Consider the following 27,041-nt stretch of genomic DNA (forward strand, 5'->3'; position numbering starts at 1 on the left):
CACCAGAGCTGTACGAGATAATTCCACCTTCCTCACAGGGTTCTGCAGGGATTATGAAGGGCAGTATGTGCAAAAGTCTCTGATACAATCAGCATTTTTTATTCCTCTAATGCCTTTTTTCCCCTTTACTCAGAAATCCTCTTTCTGTCAGTTCTGAAACCTCCAGGTTGCCTAAGCTACAAAGTGTGTTTGAAGGCAGTTGAGAGACTGTGGGCCCCATTTCCCTGACAACCTCCTACAAGACACTTAAGGCACATCTTTGCCTCTGTAGTTAAATTCACTAAATTTGCTAAAGTTATCTGTGATTCTCCAGTTGAACAGACTAATACTGATTTTTTAGCCTTAAAACTCCATCTCTTGTATTCCAGAAGTGTCTCTGGGCTCCAGTGATGGGAGCCCTGCAGCCACGTAAACCTAAAGACAGAAACAACAACCAGCAAACTCTCTGGACACCCACTGAAACCTTGCCAAGGGCGTGAGGAAAAGGTAACTAGTTGGCAAAATGAGTGACAGCTTTAGATTGCTTGGGACCTTTGGGCAGGCAGAACCCCTTCAGCATACTAACTCCAATCAATCAAAAGGCAAGCCAAACCCCCAAAGGGCTGTCTTTCCATTTTATCCAAGTGTAAATCTCATGATAGCTTACTACAGCTCTGTCATGGAAACACCTGCAGAAGCTTTCTGGTTAGTTAGCTGTCAGCATAATATTTTCTCTTCTAGGTTTTAGAATAGAAACCATTTGATGTGAGTCATGAAGAATAAAATGCCCTTTGGTTGCATACCATACCTAGCAATGATTCATAGTGGAAATGTATTATTTAGGAATTGTGAGTAAGATTATTGTACCTTATAATGAGGTGATTGCTATCTGGTATCTGGAAAATGGAAAATAAGTATCTTCTGGTTGATTTGGTTTATGTTCCTCTTTAACTTTCTATTTGGGCAAATGAATCAATAGTAATTTTCTCCCACTCTCCCCCTCTCACAAAAAGAAAGAAAGATAGAAAGAAAGAAAGACAAATGAGAGAGAGAGAGAGAGAGAGAGAGAGAGAGAGAGAGAGAAGCAAAACGGAGGCCTTTTGAGTTAGATGGGAGTTCAAAGCCTGGTTCCATTAAGTCAGTAGATGTGAAATCCTGGGCAAGGCATGTGGCCTTTCTTAGACTTCTATTCAAAATTGGTAAAATGGGTATAATACCATCTACTCATAGTTCATGCCCATTGCAGTGGATACCATAACACCTATAGCCATAGATGGTTACTGTTTGGAGAAATGCTGGATTCCTCATCTCTGAGCTCCCTTTAACATTTCAGATCCTTCAACTGCCTTGAAGATAACTGCTCAGTTGTCCTCTGAATCTCCCAAATCATAATGCATAAAACAATGCATTAAGGCCAGAGTAGAGGATCTGGGGCCACATGGGCTGGTTTAAATATTGACTCTGTGACTTGCTAGCTGAAGGTTACTAAGGATCTTACTTCAACTTACTCTGTTTTAGCTACATGGGGATAACCACATTGCTTATAGGCTGTTATGAGGATTAAATAGGTTAACATTTGTAAAAAGACAAGGCACTTAGTACACCACCTGATTTGTGGTAGGTGTTACACACTTGTTTGATAAATGAAGGAACTTCTCATGCACATGGCCAGGTCTCTTGAAAGACCCACCTTAGCTGCTTCTCCACTGCCCCATCTCCTTTCCCTCTACTTCCACATCTTGATAGCAGTCAACTGGTAGTCGACGGTCATCCCTCTGAGGTATGGAATTTCCCCCATGGTACTAGTGAAGAAAATAAACCAGATGTGATAACTTAAAAAAATCCCACAAAATTACATGGGCTTAACATAACAGAAGTCACATTTTTCACTTGGGGGTAGGGATGGGTAGGTGGACAGCTCTCCACCAAAGATTTTTTGTCCCCTTACTGCACATATTGTGCAAATATTTGGCTAAGAAGCTGATGCCCATGAGGGACAACATTTGCCAGCCCATCTTGCATGGGTGAATTCATGCAACTGAGTCTCAGCCAGTAGAATATGGACAGAACAATGCATATTCTTCCAGGATTGGCCCATAAAAGTGTTCCTATTGATCCTCCACTCTGGCCTTGACCCCACTAGCTACTAGGTGTTGATGGAGCTGACTTCAGTGGGTCTTAGAAGCCACTCATGGAAGACAGCCAGGTCTCTGTTAGGCAGGGTACCTGCAAATCTGCCTGACACCTGGTCCCTGCCACTGGTCAGGAACACCCGCTCATGGGGGTTCTTGGCGATTCCTTCCAAAAACCAAAAGTCAACATGAGAAGTCGTCGGTGTCTCCTTCACTGATTGAAACCCATGTGAGCTCATGTCCCTCTACCGCATTAATTTCAGTGAGTTTGCTGGTTTGAGTTTAAGTGCATTTGATCAGAGAAAACAGAGACAAGAATGTTCATATTGATGTAAACTATCACTACATTTTGGAATACTAGTCTGTTATGCCTCTTTTTTTCTCCCCCATTTTGTTAATGTTTAAACATGAGACTTATTTAAAACTATTTAAATTTAAAACTATTTTAAACTGTTTTAAAACTATTTTAAAACTTTTAATAGTTTTAAAACTATTTTAATTATTATTTGTGTAATTATTGCATGGTGATTTGTCTGAAAGAATATTTATTCCTGGGCTAGGGAATATATCCCTCCATCCAATGCAGACTTTTAAAAATTACTTTTATTAACAAATACTACCACTCCTGTGATATTCTTATACTCCTATACTCCTATGATATTCTTTTCCACAGGAGACATACAGATGACCAAGATGCTCAACGTCACTCATCATCAGGGAAATGCAAATCAAAACTAAAATGAAATATCACATCACACCTGTCAGAATGGCTGGAATCAACAACACAAGAAACAACAGGTGTTGGCAGGGTGCAACACTGTTGGTGGGAATGCAAACTGGTGCAGCCACTGTGGAATACAATATGGAGGTTTCTCAAAAAAAATAAAAATAGAGGGGTACTTAGGTGGTTCATTGGTTAAGCATCTGACTCTTGATTTCCACTCAAGTCATGATCTCATGGTCGTAAGACTGGGCCTGTGTCGTGCTCTGTGGTGAGCATGGAGCCTGCTTAAGATTCTCTCTTTCTCTCTGCCCCTCTCCCTGCTCATACAGTCTCTCTCTGACTCAAAAAGTAAAGAAAGAAAAAAAGAAAGAGAGAGGGAAGGAAGGAAGGAAGGAAGGAAGGAAGGAAGGAAGGAGGGAAGGAAGGAAGGAGGGAAGGGAAGGAAGGAAGGAGGGAAGGAAGGAAGGAAGGAAGGAAGGAAGGAAGGAAGGAAAGGCAGGCAGGAAGGAAGGCAGGACGGACGGCAGGAAGGAAGGAAGGAAATAAGGGAAGGAAGGAAGGGAAGGAAGGAAGGAAGGAGGGAAGGAAGGAAGGGGGGAAGGAAAGAAGGAAAGAAGGACGGAAGGCAGGACGGAAGGAAAGAAGGAAGGAAGGAAGGAAGGAAGGAAGGAAGGAAGGAAAGAAGGAAGGAAGAAGAAAGGGAGAGAGGAAGGAAAGACAGGACATATGATCCAGCAATTCCACTATTGGGTATTTACTAAAAGAAAATGAAAACATTAATTCAAAAAGATATATGCACTCCTATGTTTATTGCAGCATTATTTACAACCACCAAGATAGGGAAACAACTCTAGTGTTCATCCATAGATGAATGGATAAAGAAGTCATGGTACATACAAATGGATTATTACTTAACCATAAAAAAGAATGAAATCTTATCATTTGCTGCATGGATGGACTTAGAAGATATGATGCTAAATAGTCAGAAAAAGACAAATACTGTGTGATTTCACACATATGTGGAATTTAAAAAATAAAACAGACAAACAAACAAGAGACAAAACTCTTAAATACAGAGAACAAACTGGTGGTTGCCAGAGGGGAGGTGGGGGGGGGTGACGGGTGATCTAAGGAAGGGGGTTGAGATCACACTTATCTGGATGAGCACTGAGTAATGTATAGAATTGTTGAATCATTATACTGTGCACCTGAAAGTAATATAACACTCTGTTAATTATATTTGAATAAAAAAAGACAAAAAGTGTTTTAATGAACACATGAACACTAATGTGACCACCACTCAGATCAATAAATGAAACATCACCGGCATGTCCTATATAACTTGTCCTGGTGTTAATGTCTTCCAGCCAAACCTCGCCAGGGCACAAGTTGGCCTTATGATTCATTTAAGAAGGGGAGAACACATCACAGGGGACAGTGGGGCATCTTACCAAGAGGATGTTAGAAAGAACCTATACTAGGATTTGGCTTATGTTTGGTAATTAGGAGAGTTTAAGGAAGCAGGGCTTTGCTGTGGGCTAGACGCTCCCAGGAGCTGGGTGATTTTCCAGCTGGGCCCCAATAATTCTCATGCAGGAGAAGGAGGATGACTGAGGTAGACAGGCAGCTGGCACCCACTCTGGCGGGGGGAGGGGCACTCAGCAGTTTGTGGCTTGAACACGTTTAGGCGTGATTGCCAAGGGCTCTTGGTTTTACCTTCTTCTTTTCCCAATGTTGATGTTCAAAGGGAGGGCAGCAGTCCAGGTCCTAGAGGTGAAGGAAGAGCAGCTTTTTTCTTTCTCAGGGTTACACACCTCTCCGTACCCCTCTTCCTGGGAGCGAGGATTGTGTCATTGAAAGCACCTTTGTGGGGTGGCTACGTGGCTCCATTGGTTGAACATCCAATTCTTGATTTCTTCTCAGGTCATGATCTCACAATGCTTGGGATCGAGCCCCATGTTGGGCTCTGCACTCTCTCTCTCTCTCTCTCAACATAAATAAATAAACTTTAGAAAAGTAACTTTTGTGGCACTGGGAATTAAGGTGTTGGACTTGTCTGCTAGACGGTAGCACATACATTCTTTACTTCACGTTCAAATTGAGGGTTCTTTTTTTTCTTCTCCAGGTTAGCATTGAAACAACTGCTTTTGAAACAATTGAAACCTTTGAACAACACAGGTTTGAATTGTGTGGGTCCACTTATTTGTGGATTTCTATTAATAAATATATAAACTTATGATATCAATAAATACAGCCTTAAATGTACTTTCTTTACTTAAATGTACTTAAATGTAAATAAATACCTTAAAGGTACTTTCTCTTCCTTATGATTTTCTTACTAACATTTGCTTTTCTCTACCTTGCTTTATTAGGAATACAGCATATAATCTAATACACAAAATAGGTATTAATCAACTTTATATTATCTGTAAGTCCTCTAGACAACAGTAGGCTATCAGTAGTTAAGTTTTGGGGGAGTCAAAGTTATACATGGATTTGGAATTGAGCAGGGGGGGTCAGTGGACCTAAATACCACATTTTCAAAGGTCAACTATATACCATTTTCCTCGATTTTTAATTAACCCTAGAATCAAGCACTTAAATATTGGAGAAAACAGTCAGATATATTATCACGACATCTCATTTTCTTAATAATTTTTATAAGTGACCTTTAAAAGAGCTGCCTGTGACTTGCTTTGTGCTTACATTATGGCCTTCAGCCTTTCTCTGACCTCAATTTCATGCTGAGTACATCTAATCTGTGAAGATGTAAAGAGAAATGATGTGTAAAGGGCGATTTCAGCCAATGTTCCGCAGGAAATTTGCTTAAAAACCATATAAAACATGTTTCCTTTTCCTGACCAGATTGGTAGCTAACCCAAACTCCCATGGTCAAAAGATATGCATTATTCTTCCAACTTTGATGTAACTTGCCATAGAGCACCGATTTGCTCTCCCTACAAGGAACATGGGGATACGAGGGCTTCTGGGGATAAATGAGGTGACACCAGAGAACATGCTATGAGTTTTTTTTATATAAATTGCTGTATATTTATAAAACTATTTTACCTTATATTCATAAATTTTACCTATGTCATAGTCTTACAGTTATTATTTTAACTAAGATGAGAATATTCAACCATAGAGTTTTTCGGCAAGTAGCTCAATTTCATTTAGCTTGTGGTAAAGCCAGAGACCAAACTTCTCCTTTTATTTTTATTCTAAACATTTATATTCTGACCACTCTTCTATTGAATTTTTACAGCATGATGTCTCAATGCTTTTCTCCTAAGGAAAGCCATGCCAAATTTTCCTTAAGAGTCTTCATTTGCAAGCTGGCAAAGCATATAACATAAAGGCAAGAAAAATAAAGGCCTACATCCCTATTAGCATCAAGGCCGTGGCTTGTGGTTCCAGAATTATTGCAGCCTTGATGGTGAGATCACAACTGAGCAGATCGTCACGATTCAAGTGGGACGGTTTCCTGGAGACTGTTTCCCATGTTGGTACTGTAGCTAGTGATCTCTAACACGGTGCCAGCTTCCCCAGAAGTCCCAACCAACACTGCAACCTGTTCTCCTGTTACTACTTATTACTATTTCAGGACAATCTGACAAAAACTGAAGTGGAAAACCATTAGGCACTAATCAAAACAAGAGAAAAGTACGTATATATTCCAAGCACTGCTCTCAGAAAACATTCATTGTCTGCGGGTCCTCTGAGCCGGCACTTGGCACAAACACAAAGTAGACGAGGCGTTTTTATTTATTCCTTTTTATGTAATCTAAAGACAGATGTGGTGGATGTTATATAAGTAGGAAGAACAAGACAAAAACAGCAGAAATAACAGATATGTAGTAACTTGAATTCAGGAATAGATACATAGAATTGCTGCCAAAGCTGAAAATAGGTATTGTTTCTTGACTTAAAAATTAATGACTCTAGAAAGAGCACTGGGTCTTAAGGTCAAAGAACTGAGATTGAGGCCTATCTCTGCAGTCACTAGATGAGATTTCATTTGTCATCAATAAATGACGATTTTAATATCTGCTCTACCAACTACAGGGTGGTTGTGAGGATCAACTATTATACATTTTTGTGGTGGGAACCTTTCTAATTTTCCTTTTACTTGTATCTTCCTGATATCAGTGATAAACTTAATCTGTGGAATGAAAGAATTAAATTTAAAAATTGCTCAGATTAGCTTCCTGACTCTAAAATTGAGAAAATGCAATACCTTTTGCCTTCCTCATTATCTCAGCACCTACCTCACATAAAACCCTACAGCTGCCAGTTGTGGAGAACCTATTATGTTCCAGGCCCTTCATGTGCAGTGTTATTATCTGCATTTTAATTTTCGTAATTAAGCTACAAACCTTTTCCCCCAGGAAACCACACACACACACACACACACACACACACACACACACACCTCAATTTAATAACACTTGTCAAGTATTTATCAAACACTAATTGGGCATCTAATATGTACTAGACACTATGCACCAAAATACTAATATTCCAGAGTAACAAATGGGAAACTGAGATTGAACGCTATAAGCTAAAACTGCTAGTTAGCCCCAGAGGTAGGACTCAAACCTAGGTCCTTCTTATTCCTAGTTTGTGTTAACACACTCTGCCACTCTGCCACCCTTTCTCTAAGGGTCCGATCTAATACAAGTGAGTTGTCTTTAATTTTTCTACTATCCTTTGTTCAGTACAAAGGTAATTGAACAGAATCTCAGGGGCAGGGAGGGAGGAATTATTGTCTGGTTATAGGAACCACGGTCTAAAAACATTTTCTCTAATAAGTAACGTATACACACAGCACCTGTTCCGATCCATAATACCTAAAGTCAGATGTTGTCTTGCACTCGAAAAGTGCTACAACTCAAGCAGCTATGGTTTAAGGGAAGAACGAGGTTTAAAGTACAAAATTAGGGCCCTTGTCTTTACTGTCCATTACCAGCTATATGCCTTTGAAGAAATCAGTTTACTTCTCAGAATCTGGGTCCTACTATCTTCAAAACAGATGATAAATCATTGCATGCCTACCTCACAAAGGCACGTGAAAAGCATACTATAAACTATATAAAGAGTTATTGATCCTTGTGGTAGAAGGCATTTCAAGCACTGATTCAAGTTAGCTTGAAGCCGTAACTTGAAACAGGAAAGATTGCTCAAGAAGTAGGTGGAGAAGGAACATAGGGTTTCCATCATAGCCGTCAGGGTTTGGATGCCCATGGAAGGGGCCAGGGTAGTTGGAGCAGAGAGCATTGTTGAGGCTTATGGTTAAGTTCATGAACAGAATCAGCTTGAGGTAGGGGATAGATCAAAAGCAAAGTGCAAGTGGGACACTTGTTGGTAAAGTTCCAAGCCAAAACTATCTTGAGAATGTCAGATCAGAGGCAAGAGCCAGAAGCAAGCAGAGTGAAATTGTTGTGGGGAAACCCAGGTTGACAGGAGCAAGCCCCCAAGTTTCCATGGGGAGTCTGGGCCATGACCTACTGGTCATTTGCATGTGTGTCTTATTTAACGTTAACCACCTGCTCACAGTTGCCACGTGTAGGGGGCAGGGATAAGGGCCACACTGAGTCAAAGAAAGTCAAAAGGTGTGCTCATCTGTGGAAGATTTTCAAGTAGGGAGAACCCTGAAACCCAAGGCTACTGGTTATAAGGGAGCCATGAAGCAAGACACTATAAACATAACAGCAATGCAGTCTTCCAGAAACTTGGGAAAATAGTAATTGGTAATTAATTACCAGAAATTAGTAATTGGTAGTCTTTATCTGATACCAAAATAATTTGAAAGTTCTTGTGTCATTTAATGCCATGGACATCTGTTGCTTTTTAGAAAAAGCACACACACGTACAATTCATGTATTTTTATCTTAACCCCTTGTTAGTGATAATAACAAGAGGCCAAATGGTGTATGTTATATTTTTGTTAATCATGAGCAGGAAGCTTAAATTCCTCATGTTATTTTCCACATGTACAGGACAAAGACATCTTTCTATGAATAACTGTGAACAAATACCACATCTTTAGACACAAAAATCTACAGTTGTATGAAAAAAAATTTTAACAGTTTTTGCAAACTCTGACTTCAAAGTACTCATTAAATATGCAAATATGTTTTCTATTTTAAAATAAAATCCCCAATAGATTGCTTAATAAAGCCAATTTATTCATTGGAAACAGGTTTCCATATACAAAAAAGGGGTTTGGTTAAATAAGATAGACATTATTTTACTTTCAAATTAAAGAATCTCAGCTTTTTCTCATCTTTTGTAACTTTGTCTTTTAATGCATGACAGTTTTGAAGATTATAGACCAATTATTGTGTACTTATTATCCTTCAAGGAAAAAATAGTAACTTTACAGTAGAGAAGCTTACCAGACATGACTTTCAACAAACAATCCAAGGTGACATAAACTTTGATCTGACAAGTTGAAATCATGTACCATCCCATAGGATGCACTGAGGAGGACATAGCCTCATTTTGTGGTATATTTGCCAAAGATGCATGACATCAGTTAAATTAGGAAGGAACGTGACAAACCCAACTGAGGGACATTCTCAAAAGAAGACATACAAACGGCCAACTGGTATATGAAAAGCTGTTCACCGTCAGTCAACATCAGGGAAGTGCAGATCAAAAACACATCGACACAGCACATGATACCCGTTAGGATTTTTTATCACACACACACAAAAAAGAGTAAGTGTTGGTGAAGATGTAGAAATTGAAACCCTTGTCTGCTGTTTGTAGGAATGGTACAGCCACTGTAGGAAATAGCATGGCGGTTCCTAACAAATGCTACATAATTCAAGCGATCTGTCTTCTGGATATTTACCCAAAAGAATTGAAATGGGGATCTCATCGGTGAAGGCACTGTGGAAAGCAGTACGAAGGTCCCTCATAACTCAAAAATGGAACCACCCCATGCTCCAGCATGGATCCAGCATTTGAAAGGTTTTTGTGAACAAAGGTTTTAAAAGATCCCACTTTCTGTCTTTTCTCAGACGATTAGTTGTATGTCTTTCAAACATTGTTGAAGTAGTTGCAACAGGGTTTTCAATATACATTTGAGAGGAACGTTACTTTCGCTAACCCTTCCTACATCACAGGAAGCACAGGTGTCCTGTAACAGCACCTCACTCCTGCTCTCTGTCCCTCTACCATTGCTGTTAATTCTTTCATTCCATAACCTATAATAACCCAGTGCATTGTCGCAGTATTATTTTGAAAAAGGCTGTCAGATCAATATATTTTTTAAGAACAAGTACAATTTTTAAAAAGAATGAGTAAAATAGATTTAATTTTACCCTCATTGATTCCTTCTTTAATGCTCGTTCTTTCTTTATGTAGATGCACGTTTCTGACCTCGTCGTTTTCCTTTTCTGTAAAGAATTTCCTTTAACCTGTCTTGCAAGTGAGCTTCACAATAGACAAATTTCTTCAGATCTGCCAGAGAAAGTCTTCCTCACTTTTCAAGAATAATTTTGTGGGATATAGAATTCTAGGTTGTGCGACTTTTTATCAACACTTTAAATATTTCCTTTCCACACTTTTCTTGCTTGTGAAGTTTCTGAAAAGAAACTCATTACAATCCTTGTCCTTGTTTCTTACAGGTAAGGTGTTTCCTTTTTCCTCTCCTCTAGATTTTCTCAAGACTTTTGTTTGTTTGTTTGTTTGTTTTCTTTTCTTTTTGTTTGAATATGATATGCCTAGGAGTATGTTCATCCTGCTTGGTATTCTCTGAGATTCCTGGATCTGTGGTTTGGGGTTTATCTTTAATTTTGGAAAATTCTCATCCAGTCATTATCACCTCATTTATTCTGCTCCTTTCTCTCATTCTTCTTCTGGTATTCCTGTCATACTTGTGTTAGACCTTTTGTAACTGGTCCACAGTTCTTGGATACTCTGCTCCATTTTTTTCCTGTTGATTTTTCTCTTTGCTTTTCAGTTTGGGAAGTTTCTATTGACATATCTTCAAGCCAATTGAGTTTTTCTTTGGCTGTTTCCAGTCTATGAAAGGCATTCTTCATTGCTATTACCATGTTTTTTAAATTATTATTTCTATCATTTTTTATTTTTTTCTTTTAATTTCTACCTCGCTAGTTACATTACCTGTCTTTGCATTTTGTCTACTTTTCCCATTAGAACACTTGGTATAATAATCATAGCTGTCTTGAGTTCCTAGTCTAATTTTTGCAAAACCTCTGGAAAATCTGGGTCTGGGTCTGACGCTCACTTGTTTCTTCAGACTGGGTTTGTCACCTTTTAGCCTGCCTTGTAATTTGATGCTGAAAGCTGGCCATGATGTATATAGTAAAAGGAATTGAGGTAAATAGACCATTACTGTGAGGACTTATGTGTGTCTGGCTAGGAGTCAGGCTGTGTTTAGTACTTTCTATAGCTGTAGGTGTGGAAGCTAAAGTTTTCTCTAGTTTCCCCATGTTTATCTCCCCTAATGTCTTAGGGTTTCTTTGGAATCCCTAGGTAGGGTCTGAGTCTCACAGCTCTTTCTGATGTCATGTCCCCATGGGAGCCCTATTGCTGTGGCAAGGTGAAAGTAGGGAGTAAACATTCCACAGTACTGTGCTTACACCTCCGCCTTTGTGTGAGCCTGTTCTCCTTGGCTTCGAGTTTCAAATGTGTTTCTCAGCAATTTTCTCACCCCTAAGTGAGACAGGAAGGCTGGAGTTGGTATTTCCTTCCCAAAGGGGTTTGGCTGTGGTAAAGGAGTTTTCCTTGAGGGCAGATGGAGAACAGAATATGCTGGGTATACTTTACTGGTTGCTTTTACCAGATGTCTTTCAAATGGTTCCTAACCTGTCTTTCTACTGGAAGTGTGAGGAGATTGTCCTCCAATCTTCACCTTGAGTCCCTGGTAGAAATCCCAGAGGCAAAACTCATGAAGTTGTAGGGGCCCTTGTAAGACTGGTGCCTCAGAGGAGTAATCCTGACATCTGTTGTCATGCTTTCTCAAGGATTATAAAGACTTAAAAAATTTTTTTTCTAACACTTATTTATTTTTGAGAGACAGAGTGTGAGCAGGGGAGGGGCAGAGAGAGAGACGGAGACACAGAATCCAAAGCAGGCTCCAGGCTCCATCCTGTCAACACAGAGCTGGACACGGGGCTCAAACTCACAGACAGTGAGTTCGTGAGCTGAGCCAAAATCAGATGCTTAATGGCCTGAGCCACCCAGGTGCCCCTCAAGGATTACAGAGAACTTTTTAAAGGCATTAGCTATATAGAAGCTTTTGTTCTAGCCATATAAAATTATTGCTATAGAAAGTATGAATATAATGACGTATGGCCCCGAGTATGTCTCCTGATATCCATGACTTTGTCTAATTAGACTTTGTCTAATTCTCTGACATTAAGTCAGGGATGGCTTTATCTGATTCATACAATATGGAGGCAGTTTGTGGCTTTAAAGGGGAGGTTATCAAAGGCATTGCTGCTTCTACTTTGGCCTGTTGGGTTGTTTTCTCTGGAGAATCCAGTCACCATCTTAGAGAGAGTCCATGTGCAGAGGACTAAAGCCTCCACAACAACCAGCACCAACTTTGCAGTGTCATTTAAACTTTCAGATGATTGTAGCCTCAGTTGATGTGTAACTACAGACACTCAAGACAACCCAGGACTTGAGCTGTGGAAAGGGTGGGAGACAACAAATGACTATTGTCATTCTGAGCAATTGGATATGTAGCAACAGGTAAGGAATACAACATCTCCTGTCACAAGGAAGGAACCAGCATCTCTGAAAGTTACCACACACACAATTTACCAATAGTGAAACGATAGATTTGGCATTAGAAGACCTGAGCTTAAGTGCTGACTCTTCTATTAGAAGGGTGACTTTAGGCAAGTAATTTAACTATTTAACTTCTTCTAAGATCTCTGATTGCAAATGAATTTAGATGTGGTTACTTATGCCCAGAACATGCCCCTTCCTCCCCACCTAATAAATGCCTACCTTTATTTAAAGAAACTCCCTGAAGTGCTGTGAGGCTTTGCCACATCTGTCTTCCTTCATAAGATACACTGAGCTACTCGTGTCACAGAACTGGCCCTACTCATTTAGTGGCTGTTTCCCATTACGTTGGAGCAAACTATGTGTGTTTCTATCTTATTTCTTGCTATGAAATATACTTCATGAGGCAAGTACCACATTTAATTTCACTTTACTTGCAGTGTTTATACACCTGCTGGTGCAAAACAGATGCTGAATACCAGTTTGTGTAAATGTATGAATGTTTTCCTTCCAACAAAGAAATAAAACAGAAAGGCAAGTGCTATTGTTACCCTAATTATTTTCATTATTATTATTGTTAGTTAGGAAATGTCTTTTATCAAGAAGCATTGCTCTTTAGTTCCCTTTTAAGTGTGAAGTAAATTAAGAATTATGCTTACACTATAGGAGTTTTTAAGAGATAATCTTGTTGAGACAATGACACTTCCTTTAGCACAAAAGGATGGATCATTTTCTAATTTGTATTTGAAGCATGACCATTTTCTATAATTAGATGTTCATGCCAACTCCCTCATTTAGGCCTATACATATTGGTGCTTTTATATAGTGGGATATATTTGTCTTTTTGGTTCCTTTCTACAGACTCGAATCCCTTAACAAACATCAAACATCTCCTATGCTCTGAAGTAACTTAGTTGGCACTGTATTAATTTGCTTGGGCAGCCATGACAAAATGTCATAGACCGAGTGACTTAAATAACAGAGTTTCATTTTTTCACAGGTCCAGAGGCTGCAAGTGTGAGAGGAGGGTGCAGCATGGTCAGTTTCTGGTGAGGGCTCTCTTTCTGGCTTGCAGACATCCACCTCTCACTGTGTCCTCCCATGGTGGAGAGAGAGTGGGCCAGTGTCTCTTCTTATAGGGACACTAATCCTATCAGATCTGGGCCCCCACCCTTACGACCTCATTTAACTTTAATTACTTCATCACAGGCCCTCATATCCACATACAGTCACACTGGATATTAGGATTCCAACATATGAATTTGGGGTGACACATACATTCAGTCTATAACATTGTGCTCCTGCCCCTCCAAATCAATGTCTTTATTGCATGCAAAATACATTTATTCACTCCAACAGCCCCAAAGTCTTACCTCATTCTACCATCAACTTTAAGTTTTTATTTAAATTCCATTTAGTTAACATACAGTGTAGTACTAGTTTCAGGTGTACAATTTAGTGATTCAACATTTACATGTAATACCTGGTGCTCATCACAACATGTACTCTCCTCTACCCCCATCACCTACACCTCCTCTCTGGTAACCATCAGGATGTTCTCTACACTTAAGAGTCTGTTTCTTGGTTTGCCTCCCTCTCTCTCTCTCTTTTTTCCCCTCTGCTCTTCTGTTTTGTTTATTAAATTCCACATATAAGTAAAATCGTATGGTATTTGTCTTTCTTTGACCGATTTATTTTGCTTGGGATAATACTCTCTAGCTCCATCCACATTGTTGCAAATGGTAATGTTCCATTCTTTTCAAAGGCTGAGATAGATATAGATATAGATAATTGTGTCTTTATCCATTCATCAGTCAATGAACACTTGGGCCATTTCCATAATTTGGCTATTGTATATAATACTGCTTTAAACATTGAGGTGCATGTATCCCTTTGAATTAGCATTTTCGTATTCTTTGGGTAAATACCTAGTAGTGCAATTGCTGTATCAACCTTAAAGTATAAAGTCTAAGTCTCAGCAAATGTCATCTAATTCAGATATGGGTAAGACTTGAGGTATGATTTATCCTGAGGCAAAATTTCTCTCCAGCTGTGAACCTGTAAAATCAGAGAATTACGTACTTCTAAAATATAATAGTGGGGGGATCAGACATAGGTTAGATATTCCCATTATAAAAAGGAGAAAATGGAGAAATACAAGGGTGATAGGTCTCAAGCAAGTTCAAAACATAACAAGGAAAACTGCATTATATCTCAACTCTTGAGAACAATCCTATTTGGTTGATTCCCTGCCTTTGTGACTCCCTGCGGTGGTGATCCTGCCTTCTGGATCCACTGGGGCAGGGGTTATACCCTTATAGTTCTGTCAGGTGTGGGTCTTACACCCATGGATTTGCCAGGCAGGGATCCTACCCTTAAGGCTCTGGACAGTTTCACTCTCAAATTTCAGGTGGCCCCAGCAGTGGCCACAGCCTTTGAAGCCCAGGAGGTAGCCTGATGAACTCTGAGTCAACTTCAGGGTTATTCTTCTATTTTCTTAAATATTAGCACATATTCACAGCTGAATAGCTTTATTGCCCTGTCCTGTAGAATCTAAGAAGTCCAACAGCCTTCCTTCATTTTGTCCCATCTTCGTTTTCTTCAGTTAAAACTGGCACTAATTCTGCTCATATAATCCCATTTTCATTCCATATTTCTGCTGATGTGGCTGATTACATTTGTGGTTCAATCGTACCCTTAATGTTCTCTTTAGAACACAATTTCTCTCTCCCTCCCTCCCTCTCTCTCTCTCTCTCCCCCTCTCTGTGTCTCTTTTTCTGCAATACAGATAAGTTGAGAATATTCTACATCTCCAAATTCTGGTTCCTTTTTGCTTAATAATTCCTTTAATTCATGTCTTTCCCTTTGCTTTTACTGTAAGTGGTCAGAAGGACCTAGGACACACCTTCAACATATTGCTTAGAAAACTTCTCAGCTAAATATTCAATTTTACCATTCACAAATTCTATCTTCCACCCCGCCACCAAAAGCAGAACATAATTTAGCCAAGTTCTTTGCCACTTTAATCACAAGGATTACCTTTCTCCATTTCCCAATAGCCATTCCTGATTTACATCTGAGACTCATCAGAATGCCCTTTAATGTTCCTACTTCCAGCAACATTCTGTTCATGATTATTTATATGTTCTCCAAGAACATGGACGCTTTCTCTCCAGCTCTCTTTTACCTTCTGAGGTGTCGAAGAATTGTCTTTAACATCCATATCTCTACTGTCTCTTCATGGCAATATAGGTTTTTTTCTTGTATACATCTCAAAAATCCTCCAGGCTTAATCTGTTATCCAGTTCAAAAGCCATTTGCTTCAATGAAGTACCCCACATCATGGTAGCAAATAGAAAAATACAGCAAACACTGGGGATGGGAGAGAATCTGATTTCCAACGTTATGATATGATTAGATTGAAACACTCAATTTCCAACAAAAACAATGACAAAAATACAAAGCACACACAAAAAACTGAAAAGTGTGTTCATACAAAGGAAAAAAACAACAATAGAAACTATCTCTGAGAAAGACCAGCTGGCAGACATACTTGAGAAAGACTTTAAAACTACCGTCTCAAAATCTCAAAGTACTAAAAGAAGACATGGAGAAAGTTGAGATAACAGTGTATGAACACAATGGAAATATCAATAAAGAGGCAGAAAACTGGAAAAGAAACCTATAATAAATTTTGAAGTTGAAAATTACAATAACTGAAATGAAAAATTCTTTAGAGGGATTCAAAGACAGATTTGAATGGACAGAAGAAAGAATCAACAAACTTATAGGTAAGACAGTGGGAAACATCAAGTCTGAGGAACAGAAAGAAAAAAAAGACTGCAGAAAAGCAAATAGAACTTAGGGACCTGTGGGAGAACATCAGCCAGACCAATATGTGTGTCGTGGGAGTCCCAGAAGGAGAAGCGAGAATATTTGAAGAAATAATGGCTGAAAACTTCCCCAAATTGATGAAAGATATGAATATAAATATGAAAGAAGCTCAACTAATTCTATTAGGATGAACTCAAAGAGAGTCACATGGAGACATATAACCAAACTGTTGAAAGAGAGAGAATCTTGAAAGCAGCCAGAGAGAAGTGATTTGTCACATACAAGGTATCCTCAATAAGATTATCATAGATTTCTCATCAGAAACGTTGGAGACCAGAAGGTAGTGGGCTGGTATATTCAAAGTGCTAAAAGAAAAAAAGGCAACCCCAAATCCTATATACAACAAGTTTACCCTTAAAAGTAATGGAGAAGTTAAGACTTCTCAGATAAACAAAAGCTGAGGGAGTTCAGGACCACTAGATCTGCAAAAAATGCTCAAGGGAGTTCTGTAGCACCCTAGACAGTCACTTGAAAACATATTGAGAAATAATGATCACAGTAGAGGTAGATACATGGTCACTGGGTGGTAGAACTTAGGGACAGGCTGAAGGTGTCCTCAGCATCTCTGGTTGAGACTTGGGAGGGCAGATCAGACAGTTGGTTCTTCTCATTACTGTGCTGCCCTAGACTCAAGCCTGGGAAGGGAAGGCCACACCAACTTCATTTTCCTGTTTTGCTTTTCTCAGGTTCTCACTTTTCCTTCCTTCCTTCCTCTCCCCTCTCCTTTTAACCTACCCTCCTGTCCACCTCCACTTCTTCCCTACCAAGCTGATTTTTTCTTTTGTGCAGCCTTAAACCTGTGGATGGTTGTTCCTATATGGCTTGGGGAGGAGATTGTAAAAGGCCACTGTTACATGAATGATTTCTTAAGCTAAAGTATCCCTAAACATCAACTTTAAAAGCAGCTGAATTCATATGTTGAAGGAAATGACATATTGCCAAAACACGTGTTTTGATTAGATGACATGAATCCCAGGAGCATATGGGAGCCAGAGGCACAGTTACAACTCTAAAACAATTCAAGGGGGGTTTCAATGACCAGGACAAGGTTAGACGGATCTTGAATCACTAGTTCAAGATTACACAGAAAAGGTTAAATATTGTTTGTTTAAATATACTATTTGATAGTACTGCTTCTGTTTAAAAGCAATTTTTTATAAAATTTTATTAATTTGTTTAAGTACATGGAGAATTCTTTATTTTAAATCTGATTCCTAAGGTTTAGACCGCGGAGCCCTCCCCCGGGATTCAATTTCTTCTTAGTAACAGTGTGTATTAGCAGCGTTCTCAGGCAGGAGGAAATCGCTGTTCTCGCCCCAAAACTGCCAGGTCTAACTTACCAGTTTCCAACATAACAGTTTTAATTCTTTCCCTGAAAAACCACTCCTGGTATGGCACTGAGGATGCAAGTATTAAGAATAAAGAGAAATAACTAAAGAGCAGGGTTTATTTTCCCTTGGTCCATATAGAGATTAGAGATATTGAGGATGCTGCCTCTGGAGTCAAGCTACTAAATTTTCTGTGCCTCAGTTTCCATATTTGAAACAACTCTATTGTTGTTAGGAGGGTGAAATGAGATCTTACCTGCATATCGCTTAGCCTGGTTGCTATATTATAGTAGGTATGCCATTAACCATACAGCCAGATTTATTAGGGTTATCTCCATTGGTCTTTGCCTGATGATTGTTTCTAAATTAAATGAAAAAAAAGCATATCTGAACACTTGTTTATACAAATCTTGTATATCATGTTTTGTTTAGTACTGAAAGTAAAGTGTCCTTATAAACTAAACTACAAGACCCATACTGCCATGTAAATTATATGCCACTTTTTTAGGAAATTTTAAAACAAAATACTCCCTAATTGTTAAACTGATTTCGTTGTGGTTGGGAACTGTAGGCAGCTTGTGCTACATTTCATTACTAATGAATAGTTCAAACAAATATTAGTCAGTGAGCCCCAAAGGAGAAGGAAACTGATCTAAAAAAAAAAAAAAAGGAAGAAAGAAATACAATATTTAATTCTTAATCTAGAATTTACTTTCTGCAGGACGACTTTTTCTTTTATTGTCCTCTGATCCTTGTGCTCACACAGTGGTGTAACGAGTTGGAAATTTGTGAGCTAACCATAAAATGTATACTGTTTAACTTCTTTTGCAAAGTATTTGCATAATTCTGACATTTTTATGACCCTATTAAGTTGGTGACTTGACTCACCTGGCCACAATTTCTTAGGAAAACTATTGTAAGCTTTCTGCTTGGTGATTTGATTGGGCATGTAACATTTTAAGAAGTTTTGTTTTCTTTTCTTTTGGTAAGAGAGTGTCCACAGAGGAATAGTATAAACTTTTCAAGGTAAAGAATACTTACGAGCTGACAAAAACCAATGCTGCCTGTGCCAAGATGTTACACTAACAGAAATTCTTACGATTTGTGTAAATGGTAGAGGCTATGTTTGTTTGAAAAGCTGGTTATATGCACACGTAATTGGTGTGTACTTTAAAGTAATGACTTACAGGTTGACTGTCAACTTATCCAAATACTGAAAGACTCTTCATTCTTAATTTATCTTGACTTTTAGGCTTAGTTTGGAAAAGCTAAGAAATTAGCAAAAATTATATTTTTTTATGGTTTCCTGAAAGCAAATCAAATGTGCTACAAAAATTAGCACCACCTGGTAAGGCAGAACAAAATTTAAAATATTCTTTATTGATATTAATAATTTATAATTTCCACATTAATCTAAACAATTAAATAGAGCCTGAAAACTAAAAACATAGAATAAAATAAAATAATGAAAAGATAAATTCCCACAGACATGCAAACGTTTCTAAATTGTTACCTGTTCAGATTTATATAAACAAAACATCTGGACATCTGGCTTGAAAAGCTTTTCAACTCTATATTTGTGTTAGGTACACAGTATTTTTTTTTAAGTTCCGGATTGTAAATGGTTTATCCTTTAATCTTGTTGAAAGAGACGTTGCACTAAAAAAATGTACCAGGAATAAATATGAAATTCAGCTGATTGTAGCATTTTGGTAGATTTCATTTCATGTTAGGAACCACATCCATAATACAGTGTGAGTAACATAGCAAGATGTAAAGCAGTATATCCAGGCTCATGTTATTTCTGGTAATAGTCTGTCTCTCCATTCATGTCCATATATCAATTCTGTGATTTACAAAACAAATTTAGAACAGTTGTTTCATGGGTGAGATTATATGGAATGTATTTTGTATTCTGTATATTTCTCTATTTTTGAGGATATTTTATTTTGTATTTCCAGTTTAAACATCTTCACTAAGCTGCTGGCACGTGTTTTCCTGTACTGGCATTGCATAATTCATTATTTGCCCAACTTGGAAACCCCATTAAAGGTTCCAAGAGTTGGAACCCTTTGTTCATTTGTATCTTGTTATCTAATCTTAGAGCACTGTGACCTGTTTAAGGATTTAAACCTCCTCACCTGCTTATTAGCTTTCATAAGTCAGGTTTAAGAGTTGACATATAACCTTGATTCCTCTAAATAAAATATTAGATATTATTTCATATAAATTACTTTGATTTGGGCCAATAATATTCAAGAACTATTTTTTTCTGTTAAATTCATTATCATATTTAGTCCTTATAAAACAAAGAAGAGGCAGTTTGAGACAAATTTTATTTTATATGTATTCCTAGGATAGAAATAGTAATAACAACCTAAGATGTAACTTTTGATAAACATAAATTAGATATAATCAACACTATGCAGGATAAAAAATGCTAAAATGTGCCAATATCAATGGAATTAATATACCATTTATTGAGCACTTACTATGTGCCAGATAGTATACATATTTTATGTCATTCGATCCTGAAACAGTAATTTATTAGGCACTGTATTTTGCAGATAAGGAAGCAAACAAAGAGAGTGTTACTTGTCTGTGGTCTCACAGTAGTAAGTGCAAGCGTGGAGACTCAGTTCTGATTGCAGAACCAGAACTCATGTCACTGTGACACCATGTGCCCAAGGATCTTGGTAGAATATACAAAATAAATAAAAATGTCAATGAAGGTATTTTTTTCTGACTATAACTCACAGCTAAGTATTATATTTGAAATGAATGTGTTATCTTTTTAAAAAGTCATTTGTGATTTATTTCCTTCACTACAGAGCCCAGATGGTGGCATCAGAGCTTTAAAAAGCCTGCCCTACAAGGAAGATAAATCCCAGGTCTGTAGGAGGAGAGCAAGGTGCCATTGTGCTAGTTCATTCACATAATTGCAAGACTGCTTTGTTCACTTTTTCATTCTTGACATTAAAACAACTGATAGGGGCACCTGGGTGGCTCAGTCGGTAAGCGTCCGACTTCAGCTCAGGTCACGATCTTGCGGTCCGTGAGTTCGAGCCCCACGTCGGGCTCTGGGCTGATGGCTCAGAGCCTGGAGCCTGCTTCTGATTCTGTGTCTCCCTCTTTCTCTGCCCCTCCCCCATTCATGCTCTGTCTCTCTCTGTCTCAAAAATAAATAAAACGTCAAAAAAAAAATTTAAAAAATAAAATAAAATATCATTTAAAAAAAAAAAAAAAAAACAACTGATATTCACCAGGTCAAAGAGAATTACAGCATAAATCAATTTTCTGTTTTAGACAAGGCTTTAACTTTGACTTTCTAATAGAAAACCAAGAAAAATGTAACTCTTAACACTCCAGAATGTAGTACATTATGCTAACCAGCAAAACTATTCTTTTGTGATGTTCTCAGGGAAAGGCAGTAAATTAGAATTAAGATCACCATCTGGTGTGAGTTGGATTAGAATTATATCTGTTGAGGGCGTCTGGGTGGCTCAGTCAGTTGAGTGTCTGACCTCAACTTAGGTCATGATCTTGCAGTTCGTGAGTTTGAGTCCCATGTCAGGCTCTCTGCTGTCAGCTCAGAGACCACTCTGCTTTGGATCCTCTGTCCCCCTTTGCCTCTGCCCCTCCTCTGCTTGTGCTCTCTCTCTCAAAAATAAATAAGAGACATTTTAAAAAAATTATATTTGTTGAGTGAGTGAAATAAAGTATAAAAATATTCTTTGTCATTTTATTACATAGAAAGATTATGAAGTTTGGTCAGCAAGATTTTTTTTCACTTTTGAGATACTAATATAGACAAAGATAACCCAAAGATCAGAATTTAGAATATATCAGAACTTGAGTTTCTCTTTCCCTATCAAAGGCAGTAAACAATTCTTAGTTTCTAGGTGCTGTCTGCACTAAGGCATCCTCCAAGCTGGTAGTGAGGCTGAGGAACTCACCAGGGTAAAATGGTGGCCCGGTGTTGACTTGTGGGCAATGACTGGTCATATTACAGTGGGCAGACTGACTTACTCTCCAGAGAGCTAATTAAATTAAGAGGCCGTATCACATCAAATGTAATACAACTTGGAAGAGATAAGTTCTAGTTGCTTAGAGAAAAGCATAGTAACTGGACTAGAGCTGAGTCTTGAACCTCAAGTCTGAGAAATGGCACGCAGATCCAGAATTATTATCAAGGATATCAGCCTTGATTACTACTCCATCCCCAACATTTGGCATAACACTTGGCACATAGTAGGCACTCCCAAACTATTTTTAAAAAATAATGAATAAATAAACAAATAAATGGCTTCAATGAATGACTTCATTTAAATTTTGCTCCTAAGAATAGGACCTTGAGATTCTACCTTTTTGAGAAAAGGTATAGGAAAAAAAGTAGATAAGGATTTCAGAGAAATGATTATGTGTTCCGTGCAACATAACCCTCATATCAAATTTTGAAATAACAAAAAAATCTAAAAATTATAGTAAATGAAAAACATACTTCATGGCATTATGTAGAATTCTACATATGGGAACGCTGAGAAATTTCAACCAGATTTATCCTAACTGTAATCCTGTGTAGAACTGAAACCTATCTGCATTCATGTTCTGCCTGTGATTTTTTTAGCTGCCAATGGAAGCAATGCAGATAAATCTTTATTTTCTTTCATAGAGAGTTTAAACAATTTAACGTCATTCTACTTTTCTCCAGACTGTTTCCAGGTTTCCTCAACCATTCCTAGAATGGTATAGCTCCTAGCACCCCCACCACCCTGGTTGTCACCCTCAGGATAGACCAGGTCATTAGTATCCTGCATAAAGTTTAGAGCTGAAGGCCCCAGAACTCTAGATATAAGTGGATCTATTTGTGTTTGTTGGTTGGTTTGTTTGTTTGTTTTTCCCCCATTTGCTCTGGTCCTCTCCCTTTTCTCTATGCTGATACTCTCTCTGCCAAGAATACTCTCCTCCTTGCCCTCTTCCTGTATGTAGCTCAGGGTTTTCTCTGGGGACCCTTCAGTAATCAGGATTAATTCAAGCCCCCTTATACACTTCATGGCTCCCTGTACTTATCTTTTTATTACACTTGTCATCATAGAAAATTTACTTATTTGCAGTTGTGATTATTTGATTAGTATATATTTTTCCCACTAGACAGTAAAATGTGTGAGGGAAGGGATCATAATTGATTTTGTTCATACTTGCTTTTTGTGGCTAGTATGGTAACCAATACAGAAGCAATAAACACTCATTATTCGTTAGTTTAACTAATAATCTGGTAACTAAACTTCTAATACCATAACTTAAGGTGAAATTTGCTTTCCTTTTCCCCAAGCATTATTGATTTATTTTTAGTATGGTTTCCCTAAAAGTAACAGTGGGATTTTCACGAGTTTTTTTTTTTCTTTTCTTTTTAATGTAACTGAAATCACACAGTCCATTAAATGGTGAGCTAGAATCCCAACCAAATCTGGAAGGTTCTGGAGCTCTTATTTCACACTGTTCAGATAAAGAGTCTTCCTCTTGAGAAGGAAGGACTCCAGGTACTACTGTAGATAGTTGATGAAATCTCTGGTAGTAGATACAGTTTTCCCCAATAAGCCCTGTGTGTATCTTTCTCATGTATATGCACATGAAACCCTAAAGTCAATAAGTAGGACTCAAAACGCTTCTGTGATGAGCTTGTCAGCTGTGGTAGGCTGCGATCACTTGCAAACTCAGGCTAGGGAACCACAGGGGATGCCTGTCACAGTGCTACAGGCCCCTATTCCAGACAAATATCAAGTGAGATGGCAGGAAAGGAGACAGGCTCTCCCTGTGAGACAGCATGTGGCAGCTGCCTAGGGTACAGCTCGTCAGTGTACAAACAATCATGCCAGGTTTCATTTTTATTTTTATTTTTTATTTTTTTAATTTTTTAATTTATTTTTGAGAGAGAGAGGGACATAGCATCAGTGGGGGGGGGGGGGGACAGAGAGAGGGGGAGACACAGAATCCGAAGCAGGCTCCAGGCTCTGAGCCGTCAGCAGAGAGCCCAATGTGGGGCTCGAACTCACAAACCATGAGATCATGACCTGAGCCAAAGTCAGATGCTTAACTGAGCCACCCAGGTGCCCCAGGTTTCATTTTTATACCATGGCACTGAAGTATAAATATTCTTTTTATCACCCTCTGCTAACAGTCTGTTAATAGACATTTACATTTAATAGGTTGTCAATAGATTCCTAATGTCTCACAGTTCGAAATGTTGGCTCCCACACAAGTATATTTAATGCTGTCTTGTCTCTATTTAATGCCCAGTCTCTTTCAGGCCCTCTGGCTTGGTATTTATCTTCCAACTGCTAGAGTGAGGCTATTTTCTGGCTCAGGATATACATACCCAGCTGTTTTTGTTTGAAATCTAGAACAGCTTAGTGGGCCTAAACCAGTTGTACTATTTACACCCAGGCAAGGAGAGTCCTCTATTGTCAGACAGAATATTTACTGATAACAGATGTGTGTCTCCTTCCCTCCGCCAGGAAGATAGTGCCAATGGCTGAATTTCCCAGTGAGAATGATTTATGATGAGGGCTTACATTGATCTGGTTTCATTTCTGCAATTTATGGAACAAGATAATCTCCCTGCCTCTTTCTGCTGTAACTCTTGAGGTGTTCCTGAATTTCCATTATTGCAGTGCTGCTGACATATTAGGAAGAATGCTGGTAGGACTCACTCTCAGAATTCCGTCATTTCATAGATGGAAGGGCCTGTCATCAGAACATACCCAAGTCATCATGTAGGAGTTACAGCTAATATCTAGTCCTCTTTGTCCCTAGAAACAAAAATTATCTCATGTCTGTGCAGTGGAGGGAGCACCACCTCTCTTGGCCTTTTGCACTACACCAGCTTGGAGGGGTGGCAGAGGGGGAGGGTAGGGGGCAGAATCTCTAGTTCTGGGGAGGGCATGGCAGTAGGGTATTTGTACAGCTCTGTGAACTGAGGTCAGTGCTGGGGAACACTGCAGGGGTCCTAGGGGAGTGTGCTGGACATTCAGTGGCAAAGGCCATTGGGGTCTTTGGTGGCAAAGGCTTCTGAGGTCCTCTTATCCTCCTTTTTCTCCAAGGGAGCAAGAGCTAAGCTGAGGGGAGCCCTCTTGGCATCGGATCAGGCATACAGCACTCAGAGGGGCAGCGGAGCTAGAGAAAGGGGTACGTTTAGCTGCTGTGGCACCTGGGACATGGGACACAGGAACAGCAGCTGCAGTGGTGGAGCTGTTGTGTGAGGTTTGAGAGTGTGTAGACCACCACTGAGCCTCTGGGGCTCACCAGCTGGGCTCAGGTTTGGGGCTGGGGGTGAGATGTAGCAGTAGCATGAGCCTAGGAATGAGGACACGGCAGTGACTTGGGCCCAGGGTGCAAAGTGCAGCCACAGTGTGGCCCCAGGGATGGCAGGTCAAAAGCCTGACTTAGGGCCCAGGGGTAGGGCAGCAGCACAGCATCAGCACAGTTCTGTGGGTGGTGAGGAGCTGTGGCATCCCAATTCCAGAAAGTGTGGGGTGACAGCAAGTCGGGACCCAAGGGCAGGTCTCACTATGGCAAGGGCTCCGGTCCCGGGGACTCTGGGCTGCTCCTTTGACTAGAGACCATGTTGGTGAAGACTACGGCACCCTTGGTAGCAAAGGCTCTAGTGTCTGCCTGCTGTCACCCCCAAAGTTGCTTTTCGAATAAGTGTATTATGGTCAATAAATGCGTGTGATGAACTTTTAACAAAATCTTTATTGTGGAACAATTTTAGATTTATAGATGACTGTGCAAATAATGCAGAACGTTTTCATATACTCAATATCCAGTTTGTCTTTATTATAAAATCTTACATCAGTGTGGTATATTTACCACAATTAATGAACTAATGTTGATACATTATTATTAACATTCATATTTTATTCAGATTTGCTTATTTTTTCCTTAAAGTCCTCATTTCAGAGTATCAACTTACACAGTACTAATGTCTTCCTAAGTTCCTCTTGGCTGTGACTGTTTCTCAGACTTTTCTTGTTTTTATGACCTCAGTGGTTTTGAGGATGACGGTCAGGTATTTTGTACAATGTCACTTACTTGGAATCCATATGCCTAGTTTTCATTACTAGACTGGGATTATGTGGTTGGGTAAAGTGCCATTTTCATCACATGTGCATTCGATCAACATGACATTGTGTTGGTGTTAACCTGTATCACCTGGATGAGGTCATTTTTTTTTCAGGTTTCTTCACTGTAAAGTTAATCTTTTCCCCCTTTTTGTACAGTTGTTGAAAAAGGTCATCATACACAGCCCACATCTAAGGAGCGGAGAGTTATGTCCCAGTTTCTTTGGGGAGAAGTATCCTAATGAGCCCATAAGCGAATCGGACATATATTCCTGAGTATACTGGAGGCTCTAAAGTAAAGACGTGCAGAGGTATGCCCTATTGGAGCATTTTAAAAAGTGGCAGAATGAACCACCCCGCCTGTCACATGTGGATGAAGAGTTCAATGGTAGACTTACTTTGAACCCAGTGTTTGGTTTCTGGAGGTTATCAACCATCCGTTCAGGGAAGTACTTCCAGGATTTGAAATCTGGGCCGCTTCATCCAGTATCACAGTTGTTAAATCTGTTTACCACTTCTAATTTCCCCCATTCTATATCTAACACATAAGGATAGGAAGCTTATTAACAGAAGAAAGAGCATCCATAGTCACTTAAATGTAGGTCAGTGGTGATTTGGAAACTGAAGGATATCTGAAATGGTGTACCTTTATTCTCATCAAAATACATCATTGTGGACACACAGGAACAGGGCATTTACTGCTGACTGAGTGTAGAATTACAGTCAGATTCTTTGATGTTTGCTTGGGTGTCTGAAAAGTGTTCTCAGAGCTAAAGGCAATTGCTGTAAATCATATAAACATTGGTCTAATGAAGAGAAATTACCATAATGTTGTAAACTCAAAAGAGATAAATATATATGTGCATGTTTTTTTGATTAGTACAAATCAACTGCCCATGTGAAGGGAAGACAGAGGTGTATAGAGCTTGGGCTCTTCATCCCCCAGCTATGCCTCTAAAGGACAAGCATGGTGGATGGACATAGAGAAGAGAAGAGGAGACCAAGACTTCAAATATCGTTATAGGGCTAGAAGTGTTTTGGGGAAAACCCTTTAGCAGGGTACACGTTTGTCTCTCTCATTTTGCATCATCTC

At 39.0% G+C, this 27,041-nt stretch overlaps 1 long non-coding RNA gene across 1 annotated transcript; it reads right to left on the minus strand.

The window, feature by feature from the left end:
• Positions 1-1,608: 1,608 nt before the first annotated feature.
• On the minus strand, positions 1,609-24,484 carry LOC132687517 (uncharacterized). The gene is made up of 3 exons (XR_009614169.1): positions 24,401-24,484; positions 18,085-18,189; positions 1,609-1,781 (listed from the first exon to the last, which is right to left on the minus strand). It is a non-coding gene; the product is annotated as an uncharacterized LOC132687517 (long non-coding RNA).
• Between the last annotated feature and the right edge of the window lie 2,557 nt (positions 24,485-27,041).

This window comes from Panthera onca, chromosome A3, assembly GCF_046562875.1.
Source record: "Panthera onca isolate mPanOnc1 chromosome A3, mPanOnc1 haplotype 2, whole genome shotgun sequence".
Taxonomy (NCBI): domain Eukaryota; kingdom Metazoa; phylum Chordata; class Mammalia; order Carnivora; family Felidae; genus Panthera; species Panthera onca.